The 14,827-nt window shown below is 45.4% G+C and overlaps 2 long non-coding RNA genes across 3 annotated transcripts; both read right to left on the bottom strand.

Annotated features, from left to right (window-relative positions):
• Positions 1-738: 738 nt before the first annotated feature.
• LOC131886968 (uncharacterized) lies at positions 739-5,932 on the bottom strand. 2 transcript variants are annotated; one of them, XR_009373963.1, is made up of 5 exons: positions 2,413-5,932; positions 2,250-2,334; positions 2,019-2,141; positions 1,790-1,956; positions 739-1,710 (listed from the first exon to the last, which is right to left on the bottom strand). It is a non-coding gene; the product is annotated as an uncharacterized LOC131886968 (long non-coding RNA). The 2 variants fall into 2 exon arrangements; XR_009373962.1 differs by having other exon boundaries at positions 2,250-5,932.
• Positions 5,933-11,380: 5,448 nt separating this feature from the next.
• LOC131879632 (uncharacterized) lies at positions 11,381-12,555 on the bottom strand. The gene is made up of 3 exons (XR_009373171.1): positions 12,019-12,555; positions 11,867-11,950; positions 11,381-11,802 (listed from the first exon to the last, which is right to left on the bottom strand). It is a non-coding gene; the product is annotated as an uncharacterized LOC131879632 (long non-coding RNA).
• Between the last annotated feature and the right edge of the window lie 2,272 nt (positions 12,556-14,827).

Raw genomic sequence — 14,827 nt, 5'->3', positions numbered from 1 at the left:
AGGAGTAACATGGCCTTGAATGGAATGAAATTCCGTTCAATGACCTTTGGGTCGACGCCATTAGACACTCCACTATTAGATGATGAAGGTAAGGACATTGAGCAGGTCTCATCCATGAAGGATTTAGGTGTAGTCCTCCAAGATAATGGAAAGTTTGATGAGCATATCCAGTTGAAAGTTGGTAAGGCTTTTCAAACATGTGGTTGGATATATTGCACGTTTAAGTCCAGAGATAACATCACGATGCTAACTGTGTACAAGTCAATTGTTCAGCCGCATCTTGAATATGCCTCTCCCATTTGGGCTCCAATTAGCTCAGCAGGTTTGCAAAAGCTCGAGCAGGTCCAAAGATGTTTTACTAGGAACATTGAGGATATGAGGGAGCTCTCGTATTGGGAGAGGTTAGAAAGGTTGGGATTGTAGAGTACTCAGAGAAGGTACGAAAGGTATCTGATATTGTACGTTTTCAAAAGCATTCATGAGCTTTGTCCCAACCCAGGATTTAGGGTCAATTGTAATGACCGTAGATGTTTCCTTTGCGTTTTGAGAGCACCTTCAAGCCCTTGAGAATCCAGGCTAGTTAAAACAATGAAGTCCAACTCTCTTCTTTCTCGGGCTCCTTCATTGTTCAATTTGCTGCCCTCAAATATTCGTAGGCCTTATGTAGGCGTTGATCCAGTAGCAGGATTTGAGTCAGACTTGGACAAGTTTTTGATTAAAATTCCGGATCAAGCTTATATTCAAGGGTCTGCCAGATCAGCCTATATATATATATATATTATTCAAATATCCCAACAGGACCGTTTGAACAGAGACTTGGTCAGAAATAACCTCGTCAAACGATTCCCACGAGGAAGAGTGAGGGATGTTGGACCCTGGATTTGAAGGTCGGGGTAAAATCTGACTCTTGGTCAACTCGGCCAGGATTTGGTTTGAAGCCGCGATTGTTTTTGAACCATCACGGAAGCATTTGGTTTTGAAACGGGGATCTAGCAATGTAGCAATGGCGAGCTCAACGTTGTTTTCCAACATTCCGAATCGGCGGTGCAAGTTCCTCTCCTCTGGATAGCCAAGGCAAGATCACTTTTGAGGGATCCTGTGAATCCATCTCTGATTAAAGAATCTATTTTAAGAAACAACATCTTGGTGAGGGGAATATTTTTGGAACCTGTTGTACAACGTTCGCTGGATTGTTCAATTGTGGCCTCATACATGGGTCTGAGGACTTCGGTTGCTTCCCGAAGACCTTGCCAAGTGTTGGAATCGCCTATTCCAACCCTTTCTCTCATGCCTGGCTCCGTGAGAAGCATTGAAACAGGGCCTCTCATTTCCAAAAGACGTTCCATCATTTCAAACGGCGAATTCCACCTCGTTGGAACGTCTTGAATAAGTTTTTGGACTTTTGTTCGACCTTGATTCTTCTGAATAGTTTCGAGAGCTTCAGCAATAAGTGTCTTGAACTTTGGTGTACAGGTTGGGAATGTCGACGTTTGACAAAGTTGGGGGATGGGGAGAGAATATAAGGGATCCATTGCAACACAAAATTCTTGAAACCTACATCTTCAACATTTGATATTGGTTGCAAGTTGGTGGTTATCATATGGCAAAGCCATTATGACGCCATTATCTCTTTTTCTGTCGGAATTCGGAGGGTATCCTTTTGGAATCTTTTTATTACCAGTGCAGTACAGTACAGTACAGTACTATCACCTAGAAAGAAAAAAATTAACATTTTGCTTCAAATGATTTCATTTTCACCTTCAAGCTTGTCAAGCTCTGCCTTATGAACCTTTCCGAGATGTCGCCATAGTGATGATGTGGATCGACTGAGAGTACTGTATAACCTTTCACACCGGTAGCATTTTGCCTTAGTTTTCTCCAACTCGTTCAAAACAGCTCCATAGAATCCTTTCGCCTGGAATCCTTCCTTACGTCCTTTCACGAGTGGCCGAATCACTGTAATTGAATTGAAATTAGTTAATGTCAAAAATATCTGAAAATTGCATAATGATACTAACTTCAATTGGTCCACGTCAAGACGAGTTGGATCCTGGATATTGACCGCACTCGCTAAGGGACAGGGATTTGGAAATCCATGCATCATGGAAGCAGGAGACATTGAATGCCGCTCCACATTTTCACTGAAAGATTAGGTCACATTCAATATCATTCATTTGAATTCTTTGTTCATTATTTTGTTCCACTTCAGGTGGGATCAATTTTGTGGCCAATTACACAATTATACTCACTTCAATTGGTCCACGTCAAGACGAATTGGATCCTGGATAGGGGAATTCAATAAGGAACTTAAATGGCCTCCGTTTGGATGTTCACCTAAAGATTTGATTTGAGATTATTACACGCCAAATCATGATTGCCATGATTGTTTTACCTTTAAATGCATTCACTTACCGGTTGACCCATAGCTCCATTGGAATTGCTCCTCTCTTTCCAAATCCATTGTGGCATTCCCAACGCCATTGACGGTAATGGTTGGATAATAAACTAAACTGGGCTCGTCCTCAAATAAATTGACATTTAGAAAGCTAGTCAATTGCAAGCCACTAGGCATAGAGGTTTCCTTCTGGCCTTGGTCCCGATGGATATCCATTGCAGGTATTTGAACCCATGTGGCGTGTTCTGACCCAATCACTTCCACTATTGCCAGACGGAGGCAAGGTCCTTGGTATTTGAACTCATTATTTCAAGAATGCTACAACTATCAAGACGATGCAAATAGAGAACTTGAAATGAAAGTCTATAGTGTCATCATGACTTTTATCTTTTTAGTTTCATTTTGCATTCGACATCCATCCGTGAGCAAGTATTTTGAATCTCCATGATATGAGCAATAAGTTTTATGAACTGAACTCTCCAATCAAAATCACAAAGGAATAGCATTGGGTGTTGGATATAGTTAAGATGGGCTCAGGTACTCCTTGAGTCCATAATTAGCAAATGTCATGCTACAAATGTGTATGAAGTATACACGGTGGCTATGATTAATGGTTAAATGCTTGCGCAAATGCTAATGAGACTTCTAATGGCCATTTGCTTTGCTAAAGTAACAAAAGGAACAATTTTTGTTCAATAAGCATCTTTAAAAGTGGCTCATATTAGTATATTAAAACACTTAAAATACTCTTCTAATTATCGCTGTTCAAAACCTTGGCCAAAATTTGCTTTCAAGTTTTTGTAATTGAATTTCTGAGCATCCAAGTTGGTGGCATTCCGCAGCTCCGTCCTTTCACTGATGTACTGTTGTAAAGAAAGCTCTTTTCACACTCGGTTCTTTAAGGAGAACATTTTCTATTTTCATTTCAGTTCACAAACTCTCGGTCTCTTGAGATGGAAGGTCAAATTGGGGCGGACCTAAATTCGACATATTTTCGTTTTCTTTCCACTGATGGCATTTGGCTCCTTCATCCAAACTGTTTAGAACGAGCATAATTAATGAGTCTGGTCGGGCTCCCAAAAAAACATGTCAGTCATCTGGAATAGGAGCTGAAATTGGAATTGTAAGACCACTCTTCAATATTTCGATCCATCAAATATCTTACTACAGTATCTTAGTTTAGATTCATGCTCTGACCAAGGATCGTTCGTAGAATGTCACTTTTTAACGCTTACCATCATTGCACAATTGAACTATGTCAATCACTCACAGCCACTGGATGGGGCTAGTCAAGTAAACGCGTTCATGGACTATTGACGTTATTCCACGGAGTAAAATCAAAGACGACATGCCCAGCCAAACCGAACTGTGCATGCATTGGATTTTGACATTTTTTTTCATTTTACATGTTTGTCTAGGCAATTATCATTGTGGTATTGAGTCAATTTGATGGTGCGTTCACTGATTAACTCCAAACATGCGCGTGCATTTAGTAGGTCGTGTAACACAACTCGCTCAAAATCACTGGATTATTGAAAATTCAATGGGCTAATGGTGCGAGTTGACTGTGATGTTTGTCTTAGTTCTCTCTCCCCAAAATGCCCAAAATTAGGGTACCTGACCACATTTTTCCTTGAATTTCCTTTACTTGACATCCCCTATACCATGCGTCTTTAAGCTAACGCAAATCATTCCAAGAAAAATGGATGCTCTGACGTAGACTTTAAGCTTTTTTTGGCAAAAAGTACAAAACCGAAAAAAACCGAAAGGAAAAAGACCCTTTTTTGATTGTTCGAAAAATTACCGAAAAACCGTGACTTCCAAAAGGAAGATTCGAACCCTGCCCCCTACGGAACTATCTCACCCTCTATTAGGTACATTCAATCACCTGTTGTATTCTCATTCTAGACACCCATAGTTCTCTCTCATACTCGCTCTACACCTTCTCTCATTGCTCTCCATGGTTTCCCTTTTCCTGTATATATACCCGCCTCTCTATGCAATACACATCTAGTCATTTACCACCACTCTGCCATGAAACATGGCGTAGTCGGTAGGATTGACTGCTGCCCTCTGTTGAGGCTCTCCCCATGAGAGGGATTGAGCAGGAGGCTCTCCCCATGAGAGGGATTGAGCAGGAGGCTCTCTCCCCATGAGAGGGATTGAGCAGGAGGCTCTCCCCATGAGAGGGATTGAGCAGGAGGCTCTCCCCATGAGAGGGATTGAGCAGGAGGCTCTCCCCATGAGAGGGATTGAGCGGATTGGCACTGGTGTGCGGATGGATTGCTGTTTGTAGCCCCTGGATGAAAGGAACTGATGCCCACTTTGCCCTTGAATGAACGCGCCGATGCCCCTTGTGCCCGTGGATGAACGCGACCGATGCCCACTGTGCCTGTGGATGAACGTGACCAATGCCCACTGTACCCACGGACGAATCCAATCGGTACTTTGCCCGGGAGATCTTACTTCCCCGGATGATTAGTCAATATAAACTTCTAGTCATATCTATCATTGTAAATTGTTCCCGTTCTGGCTCCCCAATCCTCCCCAGGGAAGGGAGATGTTGTATTCTCATTCTAGTCACCCATAGTTCTCTCTCATACTCGCTCTACACCTTCTCTCACTGCTCTCCATAGCTTCCCTTTTCCTGTATATATACCCGCCTCTCTATGCAATAAACATCTAGTCATTTACCACCACTCGGCCATGCAACATCACCCATATACTTAACCTGAGAGCGTATATATTCTGGGTTCTTTCTGAGCATAGAATGCTTGGGCACTGAAATATACTTTTAGGAAATTTTATAGGGGGAAGGAGAATCAGCTGACCGTTCCTGATCTTTTTATAGGGCTAGTCAAGTAAACGCGTTCATGCGTTATTCCATGGCGTAAAATCAAAGACAACATGCCCAGCCAAACCGCACTGTGCATGCATTGGATTTTGACATTTTTTTCCATTTTACATGTTTGTCTAGGCAATTATCATTGTGGTATTGAGCCAATTTAATTGTGCGTTCACTGATTAACACCAAATATGCTCATTTAGGAGGGTTTTGTAACACAACTTGCTCAAAATCACTCGATTATTGAAAATTCAATGGGCGAATGGGACGACTTGACTGTGATGTTTGTCTTAGTTCTCTCTCCCCAAAATCAGGGTGCTGGACCACATTTGTGCTTGAATTTCCTTTACTTGACATCCCCTGTTTGAGAGAAATAATTTCGCCCGTCTTCCTTGGATGGTGGAACGGGTGGAACCGCAGAGCTAGTTGTCGTCTGTCGGCCGGAGAACGGTCAGTCTTCGATCGTGACTCGTCACTCGTGAGTCCAATCCATTATGCGCATAATCCACTGACCATTTGCCCCAAACAGCTTGGTGAACAGCTGTCGCTGTGATGCCGAGGTTGAGAGAGTGGTTGCGTGATGCGAAATACGGGCGTTGCGCAGACTTTCTTTCGCTCAATTTTTTTTTTTTTCTAAGACTGCAAGATCACCGACTTCACATTATGATGAATTTGCGAATTTGTTTTCTAACTCATTGCAACAAAAATTGTGCACAATCGTTTGATATGATGTAAAACGTCAATTAAGTTGCTAGATCTTTTTAAAAATGTGGACAAGAAAAATTTCGTAGAGTAACAAAGATTTTTAACTGTCCTTCGAGAAAGCTTTTTTCCGCACTTGATTAGTCGCAAAATTCATCTTGCTTAACTAACTTCTGCTCCAAATCTGACCTGCACCTTTCACCTATCTCCCCCCGCCCCAGATTGAGGTCTGCTCAGATGTTAGAACATCATTGATCACCCTCTTTATTTATTTTTGCTCTGCCTACTTTTTGTGCAAGCATTGCGAATCCCTGCTTGACAGAACAAATATCAGTTTCGGAGTCTAGGCCTGTTCGAGTCATTGAAAATATGCTCTCAAAATGCACTTAGGCATTTTAGTTTTGGTGTTGTCATGATGAAAGTAAAAATGAGATTTTGATATTATGTTTTGTCTTCCCTCTTTAGGACGCCTTTTGAGCTCTTGTAACTTGTCACAATGGCTAAAATCAGTTACCCCGTCGTTAGCATTATTCTTTCGTTCAAATAATCTTTCACTGATACCTTCCTTCCTTTCATCATTCAATGGTTAAATCAAGCGTTTGAAGAACCTGTTGGATTTCTAGCTGGATGTCGTTCCGTGGGATAATAATCAAGACAAGTTCTTATACACGTGGGTTTTTAATGGCGGACAACACAACAAGCTTTTTTTTTTCTATTACATACAGGGTGACGGGGATACTTAAAAGAAAAACAGACGGAACTTAATAACCTTAACAGAGAGTGGGTAAGGAAACGGACAAGTGTAACCATATTACATTCTAACACTTCCCCTCACTTGTTCCGATATATATTGCACATATCTCGAAGCTTGACAAATCGTGGACGAGGCAGTCCTTTGGTAAAGATGTCAGCAATCATGTCTTCAGTCGCACAATATTTCAAGATGATCATTCCCCGTGCAACTTGTTCCCGAGTAAAGTGGTAACGGATCCCAATATGTTTGGCGCGACCATGAAATTGCGGATTCTTGGCCAGTGCGATAGACGGCAGGTTGTCCTCAAACAGAACAGTTGGCTTATCCATTGCCAAACCAAAGCCAGCCAATAAACTCCTCAGCCAGATCGCCTCCTGTGTGGAACTTGATAAGGCCATATATTCGGCCTCTGTGGTTGATAGGGCGACAGACTGCTGCTTCTGACTTCGCCATGAAATAGGTCCTCCAGCAAGCATAAAAATGTATCCAGACGTGGACCGCCGGTCCTCAAGATCTCCCGCCCAATCTGCATCCGAATATCCCACTAGTTCTGGACCGACCTTTTGAGTGTATATCAACCCAAGATCCATTGTGCCTCGAAGGTAACGAAGAACTCGTTTGATTGCGGTCCAGTGCTGATCACTAGGATGCGCACTGAACTTGGCCGATGCACCAACTACGAAAGAGATGTCAGGCCTAGTTCTAGTCGACAAAAATAGTAGGCCTCCAATGATCGTTCGGTATTCAGAAGGGTTGATTGGTGCTTCTCCTTCTTCCGATTTTACTAATTTGACACCAGAATCCAGTGGTGTGTCTATTATCTTGCAATCGTTCATTCCAGCTCGATCAAGCACTTCACGCGTATACTGTGGTTGTCCGATCCAAATGACTCCTTCCTTTGAATCTTGTACGATTCGAACTCCAAGAAATTGATTAGGGTCTCCAAGATCCTTGACTTTGAAGACATCAACCAGCTTCTCTTTGATCTCTTCAACCTCGGACTTGATCTTTCCAGCTAGCAGTTAGTCATCAACATACACCGCTAGATAGATCTTCTCTGGCTGATTTAAAACATAAAGGCATGGATCCTCGTTTGTCTGGACGAATCCGATTTCGCGCAGAACACAGGCGAGCATCACGTTCCAGCACCGTGGAGACTGCTTCAGTCCATACAGACTTTTCTTCAATTTGCACACAAGATGTTCTTTTCCTTTTGCCTCAAATCCTTCTGGCTGATTCACAAAGACTTCTTCATCGATTTCTCCATTGAGAAACGCCGTTGTCACATCCATTTGGTAAAGCACTAGTCCTTGGGCAGCGGAGAGGGCTATCAAGGTTCGGATTGTCTCAAATCTCACAACTGGGCTGAAGGTTTCGTCGTAGTCGAGTCCCCACTGCTGAGTAAAACCCTTGGCCACTAACCGTGCCTTATATCGCTCAGGGTTTCCGTTGTCATCCTTTTTAATTTTAAAGACCCACTTTGTTCCAATAACCTTCCGGTCCTTGGGTCTGTCCACTAGATCCCAAACCTTGCTCTCCTCGATCGATTGGAGCTCCTCGTTGATTGCAATCTTCCACAACTTGGCATCATCTCTGGCTAAGGCTTCTCTGACGGTAACGGGGTCTCGTGTATCAGCATAGCCTGCCAGACAGGTCCACTCTCCAAAACGTTCGGGAGGGTTGCGTTCCCTCCAAGGGCGCTCAAAATCTTCCCCATTCTCAAAGATTTTCGGATCATCTGGAACATCAGCAGCGTTATGATTTTGTTCTTCTTCTCCAATTGGGATTCCATTGTCAGAATCCGGTTCTGACGGCCTTTGTTGAAAAACTGTCTCCTTTGGACCGAGGGCATCCAGGGCGGAACTCACTGGACTCAGATCCTTCCCATTTAAGCCATTCTTTGATTCATCAAAGATCACATCCCGGCTGTGTATCACACGCCCACACTTCTGGTCAAAAAGACGGTAGCCTTTGACATTGGATCCATATCCAACCATCACTGTCATCCTGGACTTCACGTCCAGCTTGCTCCTCTCTTCCTTGGGGACATGCGCATATGCAATGCACCCCACACGTCTCAAGTGGCTGACGTTCGGTTGTCTTCCTGTCCATGCTTCAAACGGGGTTTTCGTTTCAACTGCCTGCGTCGGACTTCTGTTCCTCAGGTACACGGCAGACGAGACAACTTCGGCCCAAAATTGATGGGGCAGTCCCCCGTCTGTGAGCATGGTTCTTGTTGCTTCGACCAGCGTTCTGTTCATCCTCTCAGCTACCCCGTTCTGCTCCGGATTTCTTGGGACAGTGAGTTCGTGACGGATTCCACAATTTTGCATATATTCCTCAAACTCCCTGGAGGTGAACTCTCCACCATTATCTGTGCGTAAGATTTTCAAGACTGAACCTGATTCCTTCTCAACCATTGACTTCCAAACCCGAAAGGCTTCAAACACTTGGCTCTTCTTTTTCAGGATGTAAATCCACACGAATCTTGTCTGATCGTCGATGAAAGTGAGAAAATATTCACCATCACTGAGAGAGGGGACTCCCATTTTACCACACAAGTTGCTGTGGACCAATCCCATCTTCTCAGTTGCTCTCTGTTGAGTTTTCTTGGGAAAAGATGAACGATGGATTTTTCCTTGAATACAGGGCTCACACATCATGTGCGGATTCGTTGTCTTGATATCTAACCCAACAACCATCTTCTTCTTGTCTAATTCGCATGGTATATTCCCATTTCGAAATCGACGTCTCAGTCGTTCGAAAAGCTGGAGGAATTTGGGATCTAGCTCAATCTCTCTTAGCATGTTGGTGTAGCCACCGAGAGGAATAACGTTCTGGATTTGATCTCTTCCAATGACCCTGATCTGATCCAGTATGTCCATGTGACACCTAGTAATCTGTCAGATCATCATGTTCTCGAGATAGGGTCGACCATTACTCAAAAGCCGGCGTGCTCTAGAGTAAGACCGGCCAAAAAGGTCGGTCTGGCTAAGTTCAAGTTCAAAGATGAACATTGGCCGTTGATTATAGAAAGGTTAGGGGAGCTTGATCTCATTTCAATGCTGAAAAAAGAATCGTCCATAGATGTAGCCTTAGACAAAATGATTCTAGTTTTTGAGGACGTCTGTTCCAGTCTAGCAGATTCTGAATCTGTGACTCTAAGGTTCAAGGCTTTAAAGCTACGAAGTATAGGAAGCAATTGTTAAAGGAGTTACAATTAGCAAAAGGCTCCAGAGCAATTCGAATCCGGTAGTTGTGGCTAGCCTTCACAGAAAGTTGAATTTAATCCAAAGTAGAATTATGGCCTCCATTGAGACAGATCAGTTAAAAAAGGAAAGTAGAGTTGTTCAAGAGGTGAGGTCGAATCCGAAGGCGTTTTCATCCTATGCAAACTCTAAGAGAAATATCAAACACCCTGTAGGGCCTTTTCAGGTCGATGGGAAAGCCATAGACAATGTAGAGACTATGACCAACATACTTGGAGATCAGTTCTCTAGTGTGTTTTCAACTCCACTGAGTTTAGGAGCAACAGTCCATTGCTCTATTGATGAGTTTGTTGGGACTGGCAAGGCTTGTCAAGCTGAGCATTTAGATGATCTTGTAGTCACAGATCAGGATGCTTTAGAAGCCATCAGGGACTTGAGACTCTCGAGCTCCCCTGGCCCTGATGGAGTGACATCTCGGTTTCTGATGAGATGCTCACAGGTTCTTGCTCCTGTTTCTCGTACTTGATACGTTGCATCTTGGACCAGGGCAAATTCCCCTCTTCTCAGAGGGTAGCTCATATTGTTCCAATTTTCAAAGGGGGAGATAAGTCACTCCTCAGTAACTATAGGCCGATTTCTCTCACTTTGAATATTGCGAAGGTGTTTAAGAAGATCATGAAGTTCAAACTTGTTGAATTTCTTGATATCCATGAAGGTAGATCATGGCCTTTTAGTTAACAGGCTCCATGAGATTGGGATCCAAGGCAAGGTTCTCAATTGGCTAACAAGTTTCATTTATGGTAGGAAACAATTAGTTCGGGCGTCCTCAGGGCTCCATTTTGGTCCTCTCCTTTTCATCATCTTCATTGCTCCGCTTCAGAAGCTTGGTAGTATTAAAGTCAGTATCTCTTCTTATGCTGATGATACAAAATGGTAGTTGGTAGGAATGGTCAGGATTCCGGTTGTCTAGACCAAATTTATTCCTGGGTTGCTGGGAGTGTAGCGATGCTCTTGCTCCTATATAAAGAGTTTGCTCCCGCTCATTCCAAGTTAACTTGGAATGATATCTACGAAATAAAAATATTCTAACACAAGTACTTGACTCCGTGCTTTATTGTGGACCCCGACGTTGGTTCTCACGCGTTACGTGGTTCCATCTTTGCCATCATGGCCGAATCCAAGGATAGTTTGGACGTGGACCCTGTCATCTCGGTTCTTCCTTCTCAGTCTTCGGTCTCTGCAGTCTCGGTCAAACTGCCTCCCTTCTGGGCAGCGCAACCAAGGTGTGGTTTGCCCAAGCCGAGGCGCAATTCGTGCTGCGAGGCATAGTGACGGAGGAGACAAAGTATTACTACCTTGTGGCTTCCTTGGATCAAGAGGCTGCGAAACGGTGGTCGACCTAATCTCGGATCCGCCTCAAAGGGAAAGTACGAGATGTTGAAAAACCGGTTACTGGCCACCTTTTCCCTCTCGCCTTATCGAATGGCCCAACTCCTCTTGGATACCTCGCCCTTGGGGGACAGGCGCCCTTCCCAGCTAATGGACGATATGTTGGCGTTTTTGGGGGATCATGAGCCTTGCATCTTGTTCCGGACCTTATTCGTGGATTCCCTGCCGGTCGAACTCCGGCCACATCTCATTCCGTCATTGGAAGCCCTTTCCCCTCGCGATTTGGCACTTCTCGCGGACCATCTCGTTTCTTCCCATGCCCGCCTCCATTTCTGCGGTTAGTAAACCCCAACGGCGTATCCGGCCGGATTGCTCGCCCACTCGTCAAGGTTGGTGCCGCCTACATCGAAAGTGGGGAAAGAAGGCCTTTCGTTGCGAACCCCCATGTTCTGTCGCCAGTTCTTGCAAGACTAGCATTTCTGCGGTCCAGGGAAACTTGGAAGACGGCCTCCAATGAACAAGATTGGTGTCGATTACTTTATGTTACAAATAAATTGAACAATATAACTTACCTGGTTGATTCTGGTGCTCAAGTGAGTGTCTTGCCAGTTCCCGGACAATGCGATCAAGACCGGGAGTGTCTGTTTTTGCTGCCGCTAATGGATCAAAATATGTGTTATGGAACCTCAACCTGTAAATTGAATTTGGGGAATTCTTCATATACCTGGACGTTTTATGTAACGGATTGACCAGGCCATCCTGGGGGCCGATTTTTTGCGCGCCCACGACTTGGTCGTTGACCTGGTCAATCATCGCCTGTATAACGCACAATCCCAATCCATAGTGGTGGGTTATTTGGGCCATGCTTCTGCCCCTGCTCTGTCTATTCTGAAAGCTGATCCCGATTGCTCCTTTCCGTGATTCTGAACGAGTTTCCTGAATTACTCGTTCCAACTTTCGCGGATGCCCAACCTAAACACAACGTCCAACATCGAATTGTCCTGAAGGGTTTGCCCGTGGTGTCCAAACCTCGTCGTTTGTCGGGACAGAAATTGGAGGTGGCCAAGGCAGAGTTCAAGACTATGTTGGATTTGAAGATCTGTGCACGTTCTTCATCCCCTATGGCCTCGCCCGTGCATGTTGTTCCCAAGCCTGACGGTGGTTGGCGTCTAGTGGGTGATTACCGCCGTCTGAACGATGCTACAATGCCAGATCGATATCCCGTGCCTCACATTCAGGATTTCACCGACGGGTGGCAGGTTGCACTATTTTTCTAAAGTGGATTTGGTACGTGGGTATAACCAAATTCCCATGCATCCGGACGATGTGGGGAAAACGGCAGTAACCACCCCATTTGGACTCTTCGAGTTTTTACGGATGCGTTTGGCTTGAAGAATGCTGCCCAAACCTTTCAACGTCTTATGGATTCAGTGTTGGGCGATTTGCCTTTCGCCTATGTTTATTTGGACGATATCCTTGTGGCCAGTGTGTCCGCCGATATACATCGCATCCATTTACGCCAAGTTTTCGAGCGTCTCTCTGCTAATGGTTTGGTATTTAATCGAAAAAAATGTCTGTTCGGGCAATGTGAACTCGAATTTTGGGGCATCTCATCTCTGCCACCGGTATCCAACCTTTGCGCACCAAGATCGAAGCCATCGAGCTTTTCCCCACTCCCCGTACACCTTCTCAACTTCGTGAATTATTGGCATGATCACCTTCTACCACCGTTTTCTGCCCGGCCTGTCGCATGTGATTGCCCACTCCATGAGGCCCTCAAGGGTCAGCAAGGCAAGAAAGACCTACCGCTGGCCTGGTCTACAAAGGAAGATCAGGCATTTCTGCAGTGCAAGCGCAAGGTGACTGAGGCACCGCTCCTCTCTTTTCCCGTCACTTCGCTCCCCTCCGCCTGGTCACAGAGCCTCGGAACTAGCGGTGGGCGCGGCGCTTGAACAGTCGGTTCAGGGTGGCTGGAAACCGTTGGCCTTCTTTTCTAGAAAACTTCGCGACGCCGAAAAACGATACCTTGGCCTACGACTTGGAATGGTTGGCAATTATCTGTCAATCCGCCATTTTCGACATTTTTGTCGAGGGTCAAAATCTGACGATCTTGACCGACCACAAACCGTTAGTCTTTGCATTTTCCAAAACTTCGGATCCCTGGAGTAGTCGACAGCTGCGGCAGCTTTGTTTATTTCTGAATTTACCACCAACATTCAACACATTGCCGGCTCGTCCAATTTGGTGGCGGATGCCCTGTCTCGCATTCATGTTATCTCGTCAAATATCTCGCCCGAAACAATACGAAACGCTCAACTGGTGATCCGGATTTACTGGCGGTGCGTACTTCTTCGACGAGTCTGACATGGTCAGACGTGACCTTAGCCCGGGAGTTGGTCGTCCTCTGCGATGTCTCACGCCAAAATCCCACGCCTGTGGTCCCCACTGTTCTGCGCCGAAAAGTTCGAACAATTCATGCTACGGCCCATCCCGGGGCCCGAGCAGGACGCCGATTGATTGCCAAGCATTTTTGTGTGGCATGGCATTAACAGAGACATTTACGCTGTGGACCCGGGAGTGCCAGGCATGTCAACGTTTCGAAAAGTGACCCGACACACACGCTCGCCCGTCGAGGCATATCCATGTTCCTTCCAGCCGCTTCAAAGTGCTCCATTTGGACAATTGTTGGACCTTTGAGAATCTCCGACGGTGCTCGTTACATCCTGACGGTGGTGGATCGATTTTCCAGATGGCCGAGGCGTTCCCGTTGGATAATGTGAGTGCCGAGTCATGTTGCCAAAGTGTTGTTGGATGGTTGGGTGTCGAGGTTCGGCATCCCAGACATCATTCGTTCGACCGAGGTGCTCAGTTCACTCCACCTATGGGGCCAAACTCTCAAAACTCCTATGGTTCGAGCTTTCCTACACAACGGCGTATCACCCACAGGTCCAATGGGATGGTCGAATGGTTACACCCTCGACTAAAAAAGGGCTTTAAGAGCTCGAGGTGCCGGCTGTCATTGGCGAGCCCAGCTTGCCATGGGTTTGTTGGGCCTCCGACCATACCAAGACGATTCGGGTGTCTTTCACCAGCGGAGTTGGTGTATGGGTGCTGCTTGAGAGTTCCGGGTGTTCTATGTGATACCCCCCACGATACCTCGTCGCAAGCCCACGTCCTTAAAGAGGTTGCAGGGAGTCAGTTCAATCATTCATGCCGGCCCCACAAGGTTTCATGGTCAAATCCGTAGCTATGTACCTCCTTCCCTTCGTCATGTTCCCACGTCTGGCTCCGGTGGATCGGATGCGAAGCTCGCTGGTCCCTCTTATGAGGGGCGCTTTCAGGTTTGGATCGTCGTGACAAGACTTATGTGATACTTCAGCACGGCGTCCCAAAAACTGTGAGTCTGGACCGATTGAAACCACTGTCTTGGGTGACGAACCGGTGGAAACTCTGGCAGGACGGGAGTGAAACCGGTTATTTGTTATGCAGGCCCCGGGGTAAAGAACGGGTTATTCCGTTATCTCTCTCTTTTT

Source organism: Tigriopus californicus, chromosome 1 (assembly GCF_007210705.1).
Source record: "Tigriopus californicus strain San Diego chromosome 1, Tcal_SD_v2.1, whole genome shotgun sequence".
Taxonomy (NCBI): Eukaryota; Metazoa; Arthropoda; class Copepoda; order Harpacticoida; family Harpacticidae; genus Tigriopus; species Tigriopus californicus.
Note: the sequence above shows the minus strand (reverse complement) of the source record. Positions and strands in the feature narration are given on the sequence as shown.